The following is a 23718-nucleotide window of genomic DNA, read 5'->3' on the forward strand; positions in this document are numbered from 1 at the left end:
GAACATTGGTAATTCAAATTTTTTGTGAAATTGTTTTGACTCGAAATCATTGGAGAGCGATGTGATAAACAATATTTTTTGTTTTGTTATCCGGTGCAAAAACAAATAATAATGACGACTTTCCGACACGCGAACAGGCTACGTATAACTGTCCATGTGAAAAACATTGATATTCCAGATTTATCCCGCAGACTTCCAACGACTGGCCTTGCGATTTATTGATTGTCATCGCAAATGCCAATCGAACTGGGAACTGAATCCTCTTAAATTGGAATGGAAGATTTGTTGGAATAATCGGAATTCTTGGGATAAGAATTTCCTCTCCTTTAAATTTACCCTTGATGACCGTCGCTTGAATCACGTTGTTCATTAGTTTCTTAACGGACAACTGCGTGCCGTTGCATAATCTCGGATGATTTAGATTCCGCAGCATTATAATAACTGATCCCACCTTCAGTTGCAAGTTATGCGGTGGAGTTCCTGGCACATCCAGTGAGTTCAAAAATTCTGTCGGATAGTTGGTTGCTTCATCCTCGTCGGTCACGCTGTCAACGGATCTGTATGAATGCAGTTCTCCAGCGATTTGACTTTGAATAATTAAATTCAAACTATCTACAGTGGCTCCAAGCTTATTTCGTGCAAGAATAAAACAAAGTTTTATATCGACACCGCAACCAAACTAGCAAAGATATAAAAAATGTTTAAACGCAGAAAGTTAAGAAAACTCGTTTACTATCTAAATAACAACAAAAGTTTTTCCTAATTTAAAAAAACAAAAGAATTTTTCATACAAAAACTAAAAAACAGGGCAATACTGACCATGCAGTGCATTTACGACAGGCAGTGCATTTACATAAAATTTCAACTTCATTTGACTGTCATAGATGGAAAAGTGATCAATGCACTGACAAATACAACGTCTTCTTAAGCATGCCCAATATGTAATGCAACACCTAAGGACTTCCTTGCCAACAAAAATTTAAAGTGCCTCGAGTTTGCTCCACTTTTAGATCATTTAAAACACGGGTTAAGTCCGCTTCATAGCTGGATAAGATGTTTTGAATTTGTATTACACGTCGGTTATAAGTTATCTGTTCAGAAATGGCGAGTGACAACATCTGTGGACAAAAAAAACGATTGCAGATCGGAAAAAGGAAATTCAGCGTATGTTTTGGGAGAGGCTAGGCTTAAGGGTCGATCAGCCAAAACAAAATGGATCTGGCAATACAAACAATGGAAACACGGCACGGCGAGCATTTACCAATTTTGAAACATTTGCAGAAGTTACCGGAGTTGATAAAGAAATAATTCGGAACTTAAGAGTTATATTAATTTGCTTGTCTTGTCAACTGCCGGTTGATTTGGAGAAATTTGAACAAATTTGTTTTAAAACTGGGAAACAAATTGTGGATTGTTATCCATGGTTGCCAATGACGGCAACTGTTCACAAAATAATTATCCATTCAAGGCAAATTATGGAAAATACAATACTTCCCGTTGGCTATTTCGGAGAAGAAGCAGGCAACAAAATTTATAAAGCAGATATACTGCATCACGCACGGAAGCATAGTCGTGTTAATAATTTCATGGATGTTTTCACTTTATCAACTTTTCTATATGAAATAAAAACAAGAAAGGAAGCTAGCTTCGGCAAGCCGAAGCTTATATGCCCTTGCAGTTACTAAATATGTCGAACAAAATACATAAAAGCTAAAGAGCATTTTTTTCTCAACTTAAGAGTATTTAAAAAACTTTATGTTCCAAAAATCATGCTTGTGGCATTAAAAACAACGACATTATAATTTTTTTTCCATTATTTATATATATATATATTGATCTCTCCTATGGCAGCTATATGATAGAGTTATCCGATTTTGATAAAATTTAATCCGAAATTCAATAGCAGTTAGAAAACGCCATCTAGAAGGAATCAAGTCGATCTGATCAAAAACAACGGAGTAAGAATTTTTTATTTCATTTTCTTGTATGGGAGCTATCCGATATAGTCGGCCGATCCGGCTCGTTCCGACCTATATACTGCGTGCAACAACTACACAACTTTTAGGAAAGTTTCAGCAAGATAGCTTTAAAACTGAGACACTAGTTTACATAGAAACCGACAGGAGGACAGACAGACAGACGGACAGACGGACCGACGGACCGACGGACAGACGGACAGACGTACATACATATTTCGATTCAGATGGTGATGCTGATCAAGAATATATATACTTTATGGGGTCTGAGGTGTCTCCTTCACTGCGTTGCAAACTTCTGACTGAAATTATAATACCCTTTGCTCTGCAAGGGTATAAAAATTGTTTCTCGTCCTGGGAGGGCGGAACCACGCCCATTTTACGAAAAACTTTTTCCAACGATCTCCATAAGACTAATACAAAAAACCGTTTCGAAAAATCTTATTTAGTTTAAAAGTTAATAAATATTATTTCGTCAGGAAAGGGGCGGAGCCATTTTTCTAAAAACATTCCTATCGGTGTCTATAACAATAATAAACAGTTTCGAAAAATCTTACTTAGTTTAAAAGTTATTAATTAATACCATGAAATCGGCCAAATTTCCTATAGTGCAGTGATGGCATTAACATAAGGTAAATATAACCTAAAAGAGTTGATAAATATTTAATAATATAGAAGTATTGTTGGAATATAATTGTTGAACATATTGGCGAGATTATACTAACAGTGAAATATGATGTAGGAATGTCGTCGCTCCAATATAATTGTTGAACATATTGGCGAGATTATACTAACAGTGAAATATGATGTAGGAATGTCGTCGCTCCAATCCAAAAAGCAATGGACAACAGGCAGTACAGACAGAAGAAAAAAGAATTAAAGCCCCCCAAATCTCAAGCTTAAACGGCTGCAGAACGTAGTAAAGCTTACAGAGAGCGTCTGCGATCTGCGACAGCTAACGGTGTCAATTTGTATATGACCAGGTAAATATGATATCAAAGATTCCTATGATTATTTCGGGAGATTTTAATATGAATTTCGCAAGGGAAGAATCTGTAGAGATTTTGAACTTTTTCAAAATCACCCTCAATTTGGATATTGTTAATGATAGGAACATTAGCACGACTAGACACAGGAAAACAATCGATGCAGTTTTTGCACGATTCATTACGGATTTGAGTGCTCATGTATATATCTCGAAATTTAGTTACCATAACCCGATTATCGCGACATTAGGAAATGATATTCAGGAAATTGATAATGAAAATGTCACATGACAGGTAAATTGTCATTGTATTTTCTTTGTAATTTTTAATTATAATATTGTTATTTATGTATATTGTATACTTGTAAATAAATTGAACATTTTTGGAACTATACATTATTAGGAAATATCGAATAGGGTATCTAAATGTTTTCTAATTATAGGTGCTTGAATATGTGTTTTTGTTGAGACACTTGTAAGCTTTATCAAAATGTTATTTATGTGATTCGATTTTGTCCTTTATTTCTTCCCACTCCATTGATATTAATTAAATAATTAAATGATATTGGCAAAACTTTTAAATCAGTATAAGCTAATTATTTCTCGAAATTAAATTATTTAAATCCTTTTTTTTTTTTGGTTTAATGTTTTTTTTATATTATATTTTTTTTTGTTTATAACAAAATTAACCAATTACATAGTTTAATTCTTTATTTTTCTTTTAGCAAAAAAAGTTTTTTTTCTAAGTGTACATTTTATATAACAAAATTAACAACTTTTAAAATTTAAATTCATTCATTTACTTATTTTAAATGTTTATATTTTAGTCTTAAAAAATTTTAATATGTACGAGTAGGTATATTTTACAATACATATACACACCTGATCATATTAATAGGTACATACACAAATTATTTAATTATAGATGGTTTTTTCGTACTTTAAGTGTTGACATCTTTAAAATTTTTGGTTATTTGTTATGGTCAATATCTGCCCACACCGTGACAAAGAGTTGAACGAGGGGAATCCCCGAATATCAAAGCTTTTCTATAAATTGTGAGTCAACCACACATTTCGCCTGATCATAATAATAGGTACAGTCTCCGTTTCTCATAAATAACAAGTGAATAATTTTGTAATCAGTGATTTTTTGGCAACTTAAGGTAAATTTCGTATAGCTACCCTGCAGTACTGGAGGTGGCGATTGGCCTTGCGTAGTTGCTTACTTCGTCGGTTACTATATGGGTACTTACTATACTGACCCTACGGTAAACGAGCTGCGAACCACCCTGCCATGCGTAGTTGCTTACTTCGTCGGTTACCATATGGGTACTTACTATACTGATCCTACGGTAAACGAGCTGCGAACCAGCTACTAGCTAGATTCTACATGGGTACTTACTTTGGTGACCCTAGGGTCGATCTGATCAAAAACAACGGAGTAAGAATTTTTTATTTCATTTTCTTGTATGGGAGCTATCCGATATAGTCGGCCGATCCGGCTCGTTCCGACCTATATACTGCGTGCAACAACTACACAACTTTTAGGAAAGTTTCAGCAAGATAGCTTTAAAACTGAGACACTAGTTTACATAGAAACCGACAGGAGGACAGACAGACAGACGGACAGACGGACCGACGGACCGACGGACAGACGGACAGACGTACATACATATTTCGATTCAGATGGTGATGCTGATCAAGAATATATATACTTTATGGGGTCTGAGGTGTCTCCTTCACTGCGTTGCAAACTTCTGACTGAAATTATAATACCCTTTGCTCTGCAAGGGTATAAAAATTGTTTCTCGTCCTGGGAGGGCGGAACCACGCCCATTTTACGAAAAACTTTTTCCAACGATCTCCATAAGACTAATACAAAAAACCGTTTCGAAAAATCTTATTTAGTTTAAAAGTTAATAAATATTATTTCGTCAGGAAAGGGGCGGAGCCATTTTTCTAAAAACATTCCTATCGGTGTCTATAACAATAATAAACAGTTTCGAAAAATCTTACTTAGTTTAAAAGTTATTAATTAATACCATGAAATCGGCCAAATTTCCTATAGTGCAGTGATGGCATTAACATAAGGTAAATATAACCTAAAAGAGTTGATAAATATTTAATAATATAGAAGTATTGTTGGAATATAATTGTTGAACATATTGGCGAGATTATACTAACAGTGAAATATGATGTAGGAATGTCGTCGCTCCAATATAATTGTTGAACATATTGGCGAGATTATACTAACAGTGAAATATGATGTAGGAATGTCGTCGCTCCAATCCAAAAAGCAATGGACAACAGGCAGTACAGACAGAAGAAAAAAGAATTAAAGCCCCCCAAATCTCAAGCTTAAACGGCTGCAGAACGTAGTAAAGCTTACAGAGAGCGTCTGCGATCTGCGACAGCTAACGGTGTCAATTTGTATATGACCAGGTAAATATGATATCAAAGATTCCTATGATTATTTCGGGAGATTTTAATATGAATTTCGCAAGGGAAGAATCTGTAGAGATTTTGAACTTTTTCAAAATCACCCTCAATTTGGATATTGTTAATGATAGGAACATTAGCACGACTAGACACAGGAAAACAATCGATGCAGTTTTTGCACGATTCATTACGGATTTGAGTGCTCATGTATATATCTCGAAATTTAGTTACCATAACCCGATTATCGCGACATTAGGAAATGATATTCAGGAAATTGATAATGAAAATGTCACATGACAGGTAAATTGTCATTGTATTTTCTTTGTAATTTTTAATTATAATATTGTTATTTATGTATATTGTATACTTGTAAATAAATTGAACATTTTTGGAACTATACATTATTAGGAAATATCGAATAGGGTATCTAAATGTTTTCTAATTATAGGTGCTTGAATATGTGTTTTTGTTGAGACACTTGTAAGCTTTATCAAAATGTTATTTATGTGATTCGATTTTGTCCTTTATTTCTTCCCACTCCATTGATATTAATTAAATAATTAAATGATATTGGCAAAACTTTTAAATCAGTATAAGCTAATTATTTCTCGAAATTAAATTATTTAAATCCTTTTTTTTTTTTGGTTTAATTTTTTTTTTATATTATATTTTTTTTTGTTTATAACAAAATTAACCAATTACATAGTTTAATTCTTTATTTTTCTTTTAGCAAAAAAAGTTTTTTTTCTAAGTGTACATTTTATATAACAAAATTAACAACTTTTAAAATTTAAATTCATTCATTTACTTATTTTAAATGTTTATATTTTAGTCTTAAAAAATTTTAATATGTACGAGTAGGTATATTTTACAATACATATACACACCTGATCATATTAATAGGTACATACACAAATTATTTAATTATAGATGGTTTTTTCGTACTTTAAGTGTTGACATCTTTAAAATTTTTGGTTATTTGTTATGGTCAATATCTGCCCACACCGTGACAAAGAGTTGAACGAGGGGAATCCCCGAATATCAAAGCTTTTCTATAAATTGTGAGTCAACCACACATTTCGCCTGATCATAATAATAGGTACAGTCTCCGTTTCTCATAAATAACAAGTGAATAATTTTGTAATCAGTGATTTTTTGGCAACTTAAGGTAAATTTCGTATAGCTACCCTGCAGTACTGGAGGTGGCGATTGGCCTTGCGTAGTTGCTTACTTCGTCGGTTACTATATGGGTACTTACTATACTGACCCTACGGTAAACGAGCTGCGAACCACCCTGCCATGCGTAGTTGCTTACTTCGTCGGTTACCATATGGGTACTTACTATACTGATCCTACGGTAAACGAGCTGCGAACCAGCTACTAGCTAGATTCTACATGGGTACTTACTTTGGTGACCCTAGGGTTATCGAACGCCGAACCACCTAATAGAAATATGTATGCACACGAAAGGATAAACGAAAATTCATAATAAAAAAATAAGCAAATAAGCAAACAAAGCAAGCCTTTGTTTTTGATATTTTGAGCAAAAGGGCAAAGTAAAAGTTGAAAGCATAACTTCGATTACAGTTAGATCTATTTATGTTGCGCCGTTCTTTCGCTGAAACGCATTTGTGTTTGCCGGTTGTCAAAGTTATTCTACCTACAGTGTGCCACTAAAGTCATGATACAGCAGACGATTTCTACGAAACTTGCAAAATATACCTTTATTAAACGAAAAATGAAAAAACTAAGGATGACATGTTGTGTGATTCACTTGCCTTAACAATATTACAAAATAAAATAACAACTTTTCCTTATAGTTTACTTAAAAATAAGAAAAAACTTAAAAAAATCTTAAATTTAGTTCCACAAAAGTCATGATACACTTAAGAAATTACACACTTCTATCTTTTCTGTTTTGACAATTGTAACGGGACTTTTACCATATGCTTTTGTGTGCCTTCCTTTGCATTTGTGCAGTTCTGGGAAAAGCAAAGTTAAGAAGGAGCCAGAAAAATGACGCGTAAAGAGCTCACGGTAGAGGAACGGAAAATTATATTAAATTTACACATAAAAGAACGGAAATCGTATTCCGAAATATCTGAAATTATGTGTAGAAGCCGGTCCACTATTCAACACGTGATCGGACGTTTTAAGAACGAGGGCCGGGTTGAAAATAACCAAAGAACTGGCCGCCCGCCAAAACTTAACGATAGAGACAAACGCACAATTAAACATTTAATTGATAAAGAGCCCTTTCAAAGTGCCGTTAAAATAAGTGATGTGATAAACACAACTCTACATAAGGATGTCCACCCAGAAACTATCCGCAGGACAATAAAAGAGTTCGGGTTTGGCTCATATACACCACGTAAGAAGCCACACGTGTCAAAACAAAATCGGCTTAAAAGGCTTGAGTTTGCAAAAACATATAAAAATCATTCGGTTGAGTTCTGGCGCAAAGTTATCTTTGCAGACGAGTCCAAATACAACATATTTGGGTCAGATGGGCGTTTCAAGGTTTGGCGGCGACCTGGAGATGCCTATAAACCCAAATACACCATAAAGACCGTAAAGCACGGTGGAGGAGGAGTGATGGTTTGGGGTTGTGTGGGCTTTGCAGGCGTTGGAGGTCTAGAATTTATTGATGGTATCATGGACCACAAAAAATACATCGATATCCTTAAGCGAAATCTCAACCAAAGTGCAGATCGTCTTGGAATTGGGTCATCTTATTACTTTTACCAAGATAATGACCCGAAACACACGGCCTTAAACACTCGCCTCTGGTTGCTCTACAATGTTCCTCACGTCCTTAATCCTCCACCGCAGAGTCCCGACCTCAACCCCATTGAGCACGTATGGAATCAGCTGGAAAAAAACATAAGGGGCCGCGAAATTCGCAACAAATCCGATCTGAAAGCAGCGCTAAAGGAGGAGTGGGACAAAATGGATCTATCATATCTAGAGTCATTAGTCTCATCCATGCCAAGAAGGCTTAATGAAGTCATCAAAATGAAGGGATATCCTACAAAATATTAGATTTAATTTTAAGCCGTTAAATATAGTTTAAGTGACCTTAATGAAAAGTGTATCATGACTTTTGTGGAACTAAATTTAAGATTTTTTTAAGTTTTTTCTTATTTTTAAGTAAACTATAAGGAAAAGTTGTTATTTTATTTTGTAATATTGTTAAGGCAAGTGAATCACACAACATGTCATCCTTAGTTTTTTCATTTTTCGTTTAATAAAGGTATATTTTGCAAGTTTCGTAGAAATCGTCTGCTGTATCATGACTTTAGTGGCACACTGTAAGCATTGCAGTTGAGTGGAGAGAAGCGGAGCAAACGCAAATTAATTGGTAAGTAAAACTAATTATATTAAATATAAAATTTTTTTTTAACCGCAATTCGTATTTATTTCGTTTACAGATGGATGCAATAAAAAACATAATTGTCAATGACGGAATTTGAAAAAATCTGAGAAATGTTATGGCTAATGAGGTGGTTTTGGCTTATAATATAGATGGTGTTCAGGGGAAAGCGGCCTTAAAAAAAGGAAATAGATTTCTATGGTGTTATGATTGGTAGGTATTTATAATCAGGCCTGTTAAATTTGAATTAAGATTAATATTCATTAAATTTTTCTTATTCCCAGATTCCATAAATGCAGTTGGAGGTATTGGGTCAGCTGAGGACCAGCTGCGAAAGGCCTTGCAGCTCCAAAAAAAAGAGGCACTTTAAAAACTCTACCGTTAACAAAAAAAATGAAGAAAATGTATTTATTTAAAAATAAAAAATAAGTAAATTAATAATGCATTTCAACAATTGTTACTTCTATTATTTTTTAATTAATAATGGGTACTTACATTACCGACCATTCTATGGGGTCCCATGTAAGTACTTACATTACCGCCCATTCCATGGGGTCCCATGTAAGTACTTACATTACCGCCCATTCCATGGGGTCCCATGTAAGTACTTACATTACTTCCCTTAATATGGGGCACTATTTCACTAGTTCCTGGGTATACGACACGGTGGCGATTGACCCTATTTGCGGACATTTCATACAAAAATGGAAATGAAAGATCGCATTGCTTGGGGCCGAAGGGTAAGTAGGGGTGGTCTGCTGGTAAGCACTTATTTCACCAGCTACGAACCAGCGCGCAGTACTGCAGGGTACTATCAATTAAGAGAATTAAATATTTATTTTTTTTTAGAAAAAATGGGTCGAAATTCTCATTGTACTAAAGAAGAAGCTCGATTGGTTCTTAGTCTGAGAAAAGATGGCAAATCTTTACGAGCTATTGCCAAATTAATGAAAAAGTCCCATAATTTTGTTAAAAATGCATTAGAAAGGAAACCAAGACAGGAATCCCGTGGAAGGCCAAAAAAAACAACGGAAACGCTTGACCACTACATAGTATCTTTAAGCAAAAAGGACCCATTTAAGTCATCGAAGGCTATTGCAGCAGATATTGGGAATTCAGTTAGTGCTCCAACTATCCGAAGACGACTACAAGATGCCACCTACCAGGAAGAATTGCCAGAAAGGTTCCACTTATGCGCAAAAAAAATATCACCATGAGGCAAACTTTTGCAAGGGACCACAAAGACTGGGTAGGATGCATCGGGGAGAAAAAGTGGAGAAACATTTTATGGAGCGATGAAACCAAGATAAATTTATTTGGGAATGATTGTGAAAGGAATGTTCGAAGCCCTAATGGAAAGGAATTTCATCCACGGTTTACAAAGAAAACAGTCAAACATGGAGGTGGTAATATAATGGTATGGGGTTGCTTCTCCTGGTATGGCGTAGGTCCAATTTATCAGACTACGAACAGAATGACTGCTGAAGAATACAAATCCATATTGGAAACAGTTATGGTACCATATGCTGAAGAAAATATGCCATTACGTTGGGTATTTCAGCAAGACAATGATCCTAAGCATACATCAAGGCTTTTATCTAAATTCTTTGAGGACCAAAAAGTTGACGTTCTGAAGTGGCCAAGCCAATCCCCCGACCTAAACCTCATAGAAAACTTGTGGGGAGACTTAAAAAAGAAATTGGTAAAGTATTCATTTTCAAATAAAGCACAATTATGGGATGGTGTCCAAAAATTGTGGTATGAAACACCAGTAGAAACCTGCTAGGCTCTTATTAAAAGTATGCCAAAAAGAATAGCAGTAGTGACCAAAAATAGAGGTGGATACACTGGATACTAAGTTAGTAAATACAAATTTAGAAAAAAAAAAACGCAAAATATATATTTAAATTTATTTTTCTCATCAACACTTGAAGTGTACCTATTATTTTGATCAGACTGAAAACGTATCTAAGACACAAAATGATCTTCTTTTTGTTATATTATTATCCTATGTTACAATGAAGTTTATTTGATTAAAAACAAATAGTTTAAGAACCAATGAGACCAAATTTTAAGTTTAAAATAATGAATAAAACTATTTTCTGTAACCTTAAAGTCTGAGTTGATGTATGTACCTATTAATATGATCAGGTGTGTATAGGTATTTTTTTGTTTTTATAACAACGTCGTTTTCGCAAGGTTGTTTTTTTTTTTTTGTTATTGTTGTTGTTGTTGGTGTCGTCTTTGTCCGTCTGCTTCTTGTTATTTTTCGATGGCGTCAATTCTTTCCCATATTTCGCAGGTTTCGCCCCAAAATGGTAGCGTGTTTTTGTCAGTGTGATGAGGTAGTAACTCACTTTATATGCGATTTTTGGTAAGTCGAACAGGATTTAAGAGGATGAAAAATAGATGTTGGTTGATTCTCAGACCTATGCAATACGCTCACAAAATTTCATGAGAATCGGTATAGCCGTTTCGGAGGGGTATGGTAACAAAAACTGTGACACGAGAATTTTACATATTAGATATATTGTATATATAATATTTTATATTCAAATATACATCAAAAGAGTATACATAAGTCGAGCACCCCTTTCCACCGGAAACCCAAATTTATGTTGCTAAGGGTGAATGGCAACAATGCAATAAAAGAAAAACGAAAAAATTTAAGATAAATTTGGTGTCGGGCCGCCGTCGTTGCCAAGCAACGAGATCGTATTCTAAGAGTGAGCAAGATAGGGAAACTTAGGAATATCCCCTTTCCTTTGCCACAGTTCACCAGTGAAAAGCCAGAACTGCAGGGTTGTTTGCCAAAAGTAAAAATGGGCAAACTTTTTTTCACTTGCAACTATCGTTTACCATCGATACTCAATATCGATATATCGAAAATATCATTAGTGGTCGACCCAGCTCTATTGTCTACATCAAATTCCATCGAAACAATGCAGCCCTATGGTAAAGATATCATTATCCAAAGAGACGTTTTGACCAAAATGTCTGATATTATGCGCACAGAGATAGTTGATTTAGTCATTGCAACATACGCCGATGACACATCATTTTTAGCCACTTCTTCGGATTATGTAGAAGCTTCTGAAATCCTTCAACTACAACTGGCAAAACTAGAACCGTGGCTGCTAAGATGGAACATAGTTATCAACGAAAGTAAATCATCACACTTTACACTTGCAACCCGCACTAAAAGTTGTCCAGAAGTTCGACTAAATGGCACCAAACTGCCTGAAGTTAATACAGTCAGATATCTCGGCCTAACTCTGGATAGAAGACTAACCTGGGCAGAACACATCAAAATCAAAAGGAAGCAGCTGAGCCTTAAGCTTCGTCAAATGAATTGGCTGCTAGGCTACAGATCGCAACTGAACCTCAGAAATAAAGTCCTGCTTTACAAAGTCAATCTTAAGCCTATATGGACGTATGGGATCCAGCCTTGGGGCACAGCCTTAACTTCCAACATTGAAATTCTACAAAGATTCCAAAGCATTACTTTGCGTAGATTGGTCAAAGCACCATACTATGTAAGAAACGCGGTCATACATAAGGACCTTGGTGTTCCTAGTGTATCTGAAGAAATTAATAGATTTGCTTTAAAGTATCAACATAGACTGGATAATCACTGCAACTCACTGGCCATAAACCTACTTGACAACAGCCTACATCGCCGACGTCTCAAAAGGCACCACCCCCTTGATCTACCATTTAGACCACCGAAGGAGTTGTATTATTTGAAAATACCTACATACCCCATCAAAACAAAAATTGTCTGTCTTACCTATGTCATATAATTTACTTATTATCTTTAATTAGATCGATTCTAAATAAATATTTAAGACTATGCGCACGGAGATCGTTGGAGCTTCCATTTCAAAAAGGCATTTTGGTAAACAACAAATCTCTTGATGAGTTATTTGCCTATTTGTCGGAGAAGTACGGAATAGAATATCTTTAATATAGTCGTCTTAACCAAGACATAGTTGAAATCTTTTTTGGTGCCATGCGGTCTAGATGTGGACTTCATGGCCATCCGACTCCGCTTCAATTTATGTATAGACTAAGAAAATGTATTTCAGGTATGACAAATCTAAAATTATCAACTTATAAAAATTATAAAAGTACTAATTGTCAAATGTTTAGTTCTTTTTTTCAGAAAAGTGATCGTTAGTAACGCTTGTCCGTCTACTGTAGTCTGTGTTTTTGTTCATGGTTTCCTTTAATTTTAATTCATTGATTATAGTTTTTATACTAAACTAGTGGACCCGGCGAAATTTGTCTCGCCCCAATTTCACGATTTCATATAACCCCAGAGTAATAATAGAACACTGGTAATTCAAATTTTTTTTGAAATTTTTTTGACTCGAAATCATTGGAGAGCGATGTGATAAACAATATTTTTTGTTTTGTTATCCGGTGCAAAAACAAATAATGATGACGACTTTCCGACACGCGAACAGGCTACGTATAACTGTCCATGTGAAAAACATTGATATTCCAGATTTATCCCGCAGACTTCCAACGACTGGCCTTGCGATTTATTGATTGTCATCGCAAATGCCAATCGAACTGGGAACTGAATCCTCTTAAATTGGAATGGAAGATTTGTTGGAATAATCGGAATTCTTGGGATAAGAACTTCCTCTCCTTTAAATTTACCCTTGATGACCGTCGCTTGAATCACGTTGTTCATTAGTTTCTTAACGGACAACCGCGTGCCGTATCATAATCTCGGATGATTTAGATTCCGCAGCATTATAATAACTGATCCCACCTTCAGTTGCAAGTTATGCGGTGGAGTTCCTGGCACATCCAGTGAGTTCAAAAATTCTGTCGGATAGTTGGTCGCTTCATCCTCGTCGGTCACGCTGTCAACGGATCTGTATGAATGCAGTTCTCCAGCGATTTGACTTTGAATTATGAAATTTAAACTATCTACGTCCTTATTCTTCGGTGCTAGTATTTCCCGTTCACTAATCCAATCGAAATCTTTATAATTTTGTGCAATGTCGGGAAACACTTTTGTGATGAGTTCCTCTTTCGATGATGTGCTGGGAACGATATTAGTCCAGTCGAAACATCAACAGAAATTTCACCATTGCCTTGCGCCAGCAGTTGTCCCGAGAATTCACCAGCGGATGGGTCATTCTGCAATGCGACTCTCATGTTCGCGGTCAATTTAAACTTCTTGACATATCGCCACAAAGAGGACGATTTTAGGCATGCATAACTTCATCGGCAGCTGTAGATTTGACGAAAATCTCCGGACAGCAATATCAAAGCCCCACCAAATAGTTTCGAATCACCTCGTAAATCCTTCATCGTTCGGTCAACTGCCTCCAAAACTCGTTTATGCGCCATCGTGCATTCATCCCAAATGATGATTTTGAATCAATTTCGCTGTCGCTGAATTCTTGCGCATCGTGCACGTTGGCTGGTCAACCGTCAGAAGATTCATGGGTATCTTCAAAGCGGAATGTGCAGTTCGACCGCCTTCCAACAATGTAGCAGCAATGCCAGATGATGCAACAGCCAACGCAATTTGAGATCTTGACCGAATCGTTGCCAGAATCAACGAAATAACGAATGTCTTGCCTGTCCCACCAGGAGCATCGATAAAGTATAAGCCTCCCGTTTCATCGTCAACAACCTTCATTATCGAATCGTACACTTTCTTCTGCTTGGCATTCAAAAGCGGCACATTTCTTCGAACTCTTTCGGCCAGGTTATCCTGATTGTAGCGTTGCTCCCGTTGAAATTTGCGATTGAAAGCATCGTGCACTGAACGATTTGGCGCTGGTATTCCCAATGTCGATAGTAGACTGCCGCACATGAGCATGCACATGTCTTCGATCCGTACTAATGCTTCGTTGTACATATCTTCGTTAATGCCAAGATTGAAATTAGAACTTGTCCTGCGTACTCTGTTCAAAATATCGTCCACCATTTGGTCTTTGTATTTGTAGCTACGATTATTGCGAATAATATATGGATTTGATTCATTTACACAGACAGTGGCGGATACAGGGGGGGGGCGATCGCCCCCCAGCTTCTGAAAAAAGGTGCTTCACTTGAATGCGTCCGACTCCTTAGAAAACGCGTGAACGGTGTGAGCTGGCGTTGCATTATTTTAAAAAAATTATGATCGCCCCCCCCCAGGCCGATACCTGTATCCGCCCCTGGACACAGAAACAGTGGCATCGGCGAGCGTTGAGTCCCAATGAGTGTCGTTTTCGAGCAAGTTCAAACGTTGGCAAGCCTTTCGAAAAGTGGCGCACAGCACACCACAGAACGCAGCGATGTAGGGCCAAAAGCAAGCGAAGATAGAAGCATTCATCAAAGGGGCAAGCGCCCCGACCGCCAAATCTAAGGGGCGCCAAATCGGGTTTGACTTACACTGTATTTTTCGATACTTCATGTTTTCCCGCGACGCTATGCATGTAAAATGTTTCTACTAGAGTTGCCGCCGAATACCGAATATCGAACGTTTGGCAATGCTGTCACCCGAAGCGCCGAATATTCGGTCGCCTTCTCCCTATATAATACAAGTGAGTAATTTTGGATATGCATGATCATGCATGAAGAGAGCGCTCGAAACGTCAAAACAAACTTTTTTAAGATTCATTTCTAGTTGTATTCGTAAGGTTATCGGCGCGTACATTTCCAAAATAAAAGTGACGTAAGGCAAGTCTGCAGTGCAAACCAAAACAACCAAAATGAAAAGAATAAAACCCAGTGGCGCCAGTTTAAAAAAATTCGGGCAAAAAAACAATTGACCGAAGGCTTTTTAAAAAAATGTTGAACTACATGAAAAGCCATAATTCTTCGGTTTCTGGATCAAATCAAGAAGATCCAGCACAGCATGATATTGAGGAGTTTAGAGAAAAACAAATTGCAAACGTGGTAGAATTTGCTTTTAATTTTGAAAAGCCAAATTACAATAATTAAAGACGGAACGATTTTTTCATTTGATTAATAATTTCTAGGAGACTAGGAACCTAGAAGATCCAGCACAGCATGATATTGACGAGTTTAGAGAAAAAGAAATTGCATTTCAAATGCTGAAGAACACGTGGTAGAAATTGCTTTTAATTATGAAAAGCCAAATTACAATAATAAAAGAGTGAACAATTTTTTCAAATGATTGATATTTTCTAGGCGACTGTTTCAACGCAGGAAAATACAAGAGCAAAGAATATCGAACTAGCCTTGAACAAAGACATAGGTTCTTGGCCTGAAAAAATTTCACAATCGTTTCGTGTTTTTCTTGTGAATACTGGAACAGAAGCTTAGAGGCATATAAAACACTAGTAACAGCTTTAAAAATTTTGCTGACTCTGCCATTATCTGTGGCTTCGTGTGAGCGGTCATTCAGTAAACTGAAATTAATCAAATCTTATCTTCGCACGTCTATGAACCAAGACAGGCTGTCAAATTTGGCGATACTTTCGATAGAAAATGAAGTAGCAGAATCACTCGACTACAGTGAAATAATTGCCGAATTTGCATTAATCAAGGCCAGAAAAGTTATGTTTCATTAGTAATATTTTATAGAGCATAAGATAATAAGCCTTCAAATACATAAAGAACTTTAAATATTATTCATTTTATTCACGTTCAGAGGACAGAGGGGTTGAGAGGCGCAAATTTTCTGCTCTGCCCCGGGCGCCAGTTACCCTAGATACGCCACTGCTTGAGATGGGGTTTGGGCAGCGCGAAGATGTGCCATTCGGGCACGTGTCGATGCATTTATTTCTGCACGTTCCTTTTGCGTCCGACTATTACAGAAATTCTGACTATTTATTACATTGCGCGAACGCCGTCCAAGATTTATTCGTCTAACAGCAGGCATTATTTCAAATTGTTTAAGCTCGCTCGATTTTTTTGTTTAAATATTTTTTTACCGACTTCATCGATACACAATATCAACGCAGCTATGATCTTTTTTTCACATACAACATTGTGTACATCTGTTGAGCCGCTAGCGACTTTTTCTTATGCTATAACCTTCTTCTGGTTCTAAGCTATCTCCCTACCAATTTTCAGCCAAATCGGTTAAGCCGTTTTCATGTGTTGCGATTGCGCATATTTTTTGTCTCCATCCATATACTAATATATAAATGTGAAAATGTTTCTGTCTGTCTGTTACTCTTTCACGCCTAAACGGCTGAACGGATTTTGATGAAATTTGGTATGGTGATAGATGATAACCTAGAAATGATAATAGGCTATAAATAATCACGCCATCCTTCTTAGGTAATAGGCAGCAGGTGGCGAAACGGAATAATCACGCAATCGTTCTTATGGGGTAGGCAGTAAGCATTAGGTTTTAAGTAAAAAGGTTTATCAAAGTTTTTATAAAAAATTGTCTTACGTTGTAGTTTTTAAAACTCCCGTTTTTAAAATCTTTTATTATTGTTTTCGATATGCCACGCAAACGTAAATCCAATATAAGCAGTAGTTCTAACAGAGCTCGAGCTGCAAAAGTTGCTTGAAGACAAGAATCTGAAGAGCAGATGTTAGATTCTCAGCGTCATGCGACTCAAAGACCTTCTGAGACCTACATATGCGCAGACTCCGGACCGTCAGACCCTGGATGCTGAACGCCAAGCATCTCAAAAAGCTGCTGAGACAGTGGAACAGACTCAGACACGTCGAGTTTTAGATGCTGAACGTCACGCGCAATTGTTTGCGGCAGAGTCTGACGAAGGTTCACAAAGACGACGTCTTTTAAATGCTGAACGGCAGGCAGAAGGAACACGTACGTTATCAATGAGAGCATTTAATGGTGCCTCTTTTGAGTATGACCCTTTGATAGACTATGTTAATCACCGATTGGCTATCTTTGGGAGAATGGATAAAAAATTCAGATATTGTGAAGCACTGAAATGGAAAGAAGAAACTCCAGGTATGTGCTGTTCTGGTGGAAAGGTTAACCCGGGCGAAGCTGGGGCGGGCAGCTAGTTTTTATATATATACAGGGTGGGCCATTTAAAGTTGACCCACTTGAAACAAAAAAAAAAAAGTGGACAGTTTTTTTTTTATTCCAAAAATCATTTATTTTGGTCCAAGGAGATTTTTTACAAATCATTATTAAAAATGATATCACGTAAATGGGCACCTTTATCTCTGACAGCCGAATGCATTCTTTTTTCAGCATTTTCCATGACTTTGGTCAATGTTTCAGACGATATGGCGGCTGTTTCACGTCTAATGTTGTCTTTTAGTTGACTCCAGGTTTTTGGTTTATTAGCGTATACCTTGGATTTCAAATAACTCCACAAATAAAAGTCTGGTGCCGTCAAATCTGGTGATGTTGGGGGCCAGTCAAAATCACCACTTTTCGATATCAACCGCCCAGGGAACAATGTTCGCAATAAATCGATTGTTGCTCTAGCTGTATGGCAAGTTGCCCCGTCCTGTTGAAACCAGAAATTTTCCATGACATTTTCACGAATAATAGGCATCAGAAATTCGGTTATCATTATCATTGCTCGACAACGCTCACCATTGCACAGTGGTTGGGCTTGTACTGAGCCGCGGCCATAAATACTTCTAGTTCAGGTATTGTAACGAAATTTACACCAAAATTCTAAAAAAATATTTTAAATGTATAGTAAAAAAATTGGCCATATCGTACGTCTATATCATAAAGCTGCCATAGGAACGATAGGATAGAAATAGTATATAGTATGAAAAACTTTTTTGTTTTTCAAGATATGTAAACCAAACTTACAGATTGTATGCCTCGACCAGTTTTATATATACTTGCCAAATATAGTCCAAATTGGAAAACTATATCATACAGCTGCCATAGCAAAAATTGTAAACACAAATAAGTACCAGTTTCAAGTAATATTGAAATACTTTAATAATAAGACACTTGTAAACAAATTAGGAGCCATAACAAATAAAATAAAAAAACATTAATTAAATAAAAAAACAAAGAAAAACATAACAGTTAATCAAATCCTTCTAACAAATCTAACGTTGATTTCATTAAATTGGATTTAAATTTGCAAGGTAATTTCCTTAGTCCTGTAATAAAAGGATCAGAAGACAAAAGTAGTCTATTAATTAAATCCGTATTTGTGGCAGTTCGAGTTATTTTTCGTGTGTTCTGCTTTCTATATAGTTTTTTTTTGTAATCTTCCAGATTAAAAATAAATAGTCGTGGAAATACACACTTATGGGAATCTCCTAAAAAGTGAATTTCAATGAAATAAATAAATAAAAAAATTTAAAAAAACATTACAAACACGAGCGACGAGGACAAAACAAAAGTACAATAAGGAAAAACTTTTCCTTGGCAAACGCTAGATGGCATCAGTATTTTTCCGATTATATAAACATCTGCAAATTTCTGCAGCTGATTTTAGGCATATAGTAGGAGAGAGTGGGGTAATGTCGTCAGTGGGGCAAAGTCGTCACTCGCTATTATTTTAAAAAATAAAAGGGCTACCAAGCCAATTTTTTTAGCGTAAGTGTATTGCACTATTCCTACATTACCGACGTAGTTTGGTAGAATTATAGGTTATGTATAATTATTTATTGATCAGAAAGTGTTTCGGAGCCTCAAAAGTAATTTTTCTCCGGCGCAGAACTGTTTTTCTTCCAAGTACATTTTCGATCAAAGAAGTATAAAGGTAAGTTATTATTGTTGAGAAATGTTTGGCGAACACGAGATGGTAGGTTGTGTAACAGCTGATTCGAGTTTCGATTTGTTATTCATGTTTTTATCAAAAAATATCGCGTGGGGCATTGTCGTCACTCAACGGGTGGGGCAAAGTCGTCACTGTATTATCTCAGACGGAAATACAAACTCGTATCAATTTATTATTGTTTTGTGATTGTTTATGTAAAGTATTAAATATAAAATATAATTTCTCCAAAATGTTCTTCAAACAAAAATAAAATTCTAAAAAGAGGTTGCCCAAAGAAAAATCTTTAAGAAATTCTGATTTTTGCTTTCTATCCTTCACTAAGATCTGAATGTGTCAAATTTTTGCAAAAAATAGGTATAGTGTTCCACTTTTTTATATTTATGAATATCAATAAATGTGTGTTTGACAAGTTGAAATAGTTTTGTGCACATGGGTACCTATATTTGCATTCATTATTCTATGTGACGACTTTGCCCCAGGGGGGTGACGACTTTGCCCCACGATTTTTCAATTTTCCAATTTTGTCTTCTTTCAGATAACAGTTTCGTATTAATAAACAAATGAGAGGATGTCCGAAATACTTACTGCATTTTATAGCCAGATCTTTTCCGAATCCAACCATGTATATTACATGATAAAAATAAGTTATTTTATCAACAAATTTCGCAATTAAAAAAAAAGTGACGACAATGCCCCACTCTCCCCTACCCTAAAAGTCAGACGAACACATTAACATACATACTATTTGTGGGATTTCATGGGAGCACAACTAAAACTTTAACTAAACATGAAAAAGACGTTTACAAAATAGTCAAAAAGGGTTAATCGATCTAAAATACACAAATAAAATTTAATTAGTCAGATAAATTTCATAAAACCAATTTTTTAAAGTTAGTACCTTAGATTTTAAAATGCATTTTAAGTAGTTAAATTTGGTGAATTTTTGCGAACGTCCGATCACTTTGAACTTTACTTTTGTTTTGACGAAAAGCACTAAAACGCAGCTGCAGCAGCAAAATTGAAGACGTGTTCTCACTTTGCATTCAATTTTTCGAACGTCCCGTTAGATTTCCGGAAAAAACTAGCTTGCAATGACAAAATATGGACTATTTAGAGACAAATTCTTTACATTTTGACTAATTATTTTTAAGTCGATTTTTCGATTTATGTCGATTTTTCGATTTATGGCCTACGGGCGCAACCACTGTGCATTGACGGTTATCGAGTCTCATCAATACTGGCTCGTACGGCTTCGATATTTTCATTAGAACGTCTTGTTCGTTGCCTGGATACATGACTGGCATTACTTAGATTACCGGTGTTTACAAATTTTGCGTACAAAGACTTAATTGTTTTTAACTGGAGCACTTTTAACTTTATTCATTTTACGAAACGCACGTTGGGTTAACACAATTGAGAATTTATTTTCAATGTAGAGCTGAACAATTTGAGCGCGTTCCTTTGGAGTGTATTGTTCCATGGTATCAATTGTCTTCGACTGACGCTTCCAACGTGGTATGACATTTGACGATCTGTCGACGCTGTCAAAAGTTACAGGGTTGCCAAATGGGTCAAATTTAAATGGCCCACCCTGTAGAAACACTGAATTGCTGAATGTGGACAAGGGCAACTCTGATACTTGGTTAAACCACGATTTTCAAACACAACAAAAACCACATAAGGACGAACTGAATGAATTTAGCATGGACAACTTTGAAGTGGATTTGACATAAATTTCAAATCAAGATTGCTGCCAAACTAGAAAATATATCAAACAAATTTAAACGCAGTAATTCAAATAAACTCTTTATTAACTAATATGACAAAGAAAAATTTACTAATCTACAAAAACAGAACAACTTTTCATATAAAAATAAAAAAACAAGGCACTTCTGGCAAAGCTTATAAGCTGGAATAAGCTGGAAGCTTATTTCGTGCAAACATTTTAAATACAAAAAAACATAAAAAGGGGACTTTTAAATCCATTTTTTTATATACTAGTATATTTATACTTAAATATACATACTTCATAAGTTTTGGGAGCTGGTCACTCAAAACTAAACTTTTACCGTTAATTTTTAACGATGGCGCCACGAACAACGATCGAGCAAAGGGAATTAGTCCTAAAACTAGTGCGAAAAGTGAAAGAAATACCCAAGCTATCGGCTCCAAAGCTGCAGAGGTAGAGAAGGAATTGGGCAAAAAATGTTGCCCAGACACAATCCGCAACGTGCTTCACAACTACAACTTAAACGGTCGAGTAGCTAGAAAGAAACCGTTTATCAGTAGGAAAAACATGGTTGAACGTGTCAGGTTCGTGAAGATGGAAATTCATCCGATTTTCTTCTGGAATGATGTGATTATTGCGGACGAATCCAAGTTCAACCTTTTCGGGTCCGATGGCAGGCAATATGTTTGGCGGCGTGCGAATGCAGAGCTTGAACCTAAAAACCTTAAACCTACGATCAAGCACGGAGGTGGCCATGTTATGGTTTGGGCCTGTATAGCTGCTTCTGGAGTCGGAAACTTGGTTTTCATTGATGGCATTATGGATGCTAAGGTGTACCTCACCATACTAAAAAAAAATTTACAACAAAGCGCTGAAAACTTGGGTATACTGGACCGATTTCGATTTTATCAAGATAATGACCCCAAGCACCCTGCGTGCATTGTGAAGCGTTGGTTGGTCTAAAACTGCCCACACATCATAAAAACACCAGCACAGTCTCCAGACCTTAACGTCATTGAGAACTTGTGGGAGATTTTGGACCAGGCGATTCGAAAAAGAAAAATAACAAACAAAAATGAGCTGAAGACTGCCTAACTGGAGGAATGGAGGATAATTCCTGTTGAAACCACAAAAAATTTGTCGAATCTATGGGAAACCGTTTGAAAGCAGTCAAAAATCAAAAGGGAGGCCCGACCAAATATTAGATTTAAGATGTAAACATTAAAATAGTATATAATAATAGCTTTAAATGTTTGCACGAAATAAGCTTCGACGCCAGAAATGCCTTGTTTTTTTATTTTTATATGAAAAGTTGTTTTGTTATTGTAGATTAGTAAATTTTCTTTGTCATATTAGTTAATAAAGAGTTTATTCGAATTACTGCGTTTATTGATTTGAAATTTCATTTTGCTCTTGCACGAAATAAGCTTCTAGCCACTGTAGACAAAACGGTTTTTGACATTGACAGAATGGATATTGATGCTGACGAATTGGCAAAGGATGCTCTGGAGTATATAGCAGGTTACATAATAAAAAAAATTAAATATTAACAACGAGACCAACGAGACTTCAATCATTTGAAGTTTCGCGTGGTGGCCTCATCCAATTAATTTTTGAACGGAATCAAACAAATGTAAATTAATTTTCTTTTAAAAAAACTAATTGTAAAAAATAATGTTAGAGATAAACTGTTGCTGAGCATTTAGAAATAAGGTTAGATATACAAAAATTGTATTTTAAAATTCGCATTTTTTTTAAAATTAACTAGTGTTTAAAGAACAATGGTATCAAACTCTTATGGACTTTCACCAGTGGCATATTAAGTATTTTTTGTCATACAACCCGGTAAATTGGCATTTTTCGTACCTGTATTCCGTGCGGTAAATCGATGATTTCAGCTATTTACCGTAACCCGTGCGTAATCGGCAGTTTTGCACTCAAAATGCCAAATTTAACGGTTTTATGGACAAAAAGCACCGTGTGTATCTCTTACGGTAAATACGAGATCACACTCGTGTATAGCTGCCCTCTCTGCGCTCGGGCGCTAACTTCACGAGTGTAATCTCGTTCTTACCGCACTAGATACACAAGGTACTATTATGTCTTAGAACCCCTAAAATTGGAATTTTTCGTGCCTGTATTCCGTGCGGTAAATCGCTGATTGCAGCTGTTTTTCAGGGATGCATGCGTAAGAAACTTTACCAAACCATAACCCGTTCGTAATCGCTTTTACAGGCAGTTTTGCACGAGATTTCCGAATGAAAAGGCAACAAAAAAAGCTAGAGAGTAAAGTAACGGTGAACCGGAACCGACACATGATGGCCGAACTCCCACCCGAGGTCGAGAGCATGGTCCTGGACTGGCTGCCAGATGGAGGCGATCCAGCTGCTCCATTAGTGCAGGACGCGGGCGAAATCAGACTAGTCCCCCCGGAGGGATGGACTTGTGACAAACCAGATGGGAGAATCCCCGCCAACATCGCAGAAGTCATCCAAACCCGAGCGCTACAGGCCAGGTCCCGGCAGCGGTACCGTCTCCAACGC

The sequence above is a fragment of the Drosophila ficusphila genome, unplaced genomic scaffold (assembly GCF_018152265.1).
Source record: "Drosophila ficusphila isolate 14025-0441.05 unplaced genomic scaffold, ASM1815226v1 contig_636, whole genome shotgun sequence".
Classification (NCBI taxonomy): Eukaryota; Metazoa; Arthropoda; class Insecta; order Diptera; family Drosophilidae; genus Drosophila; species Drosophila ficusphila.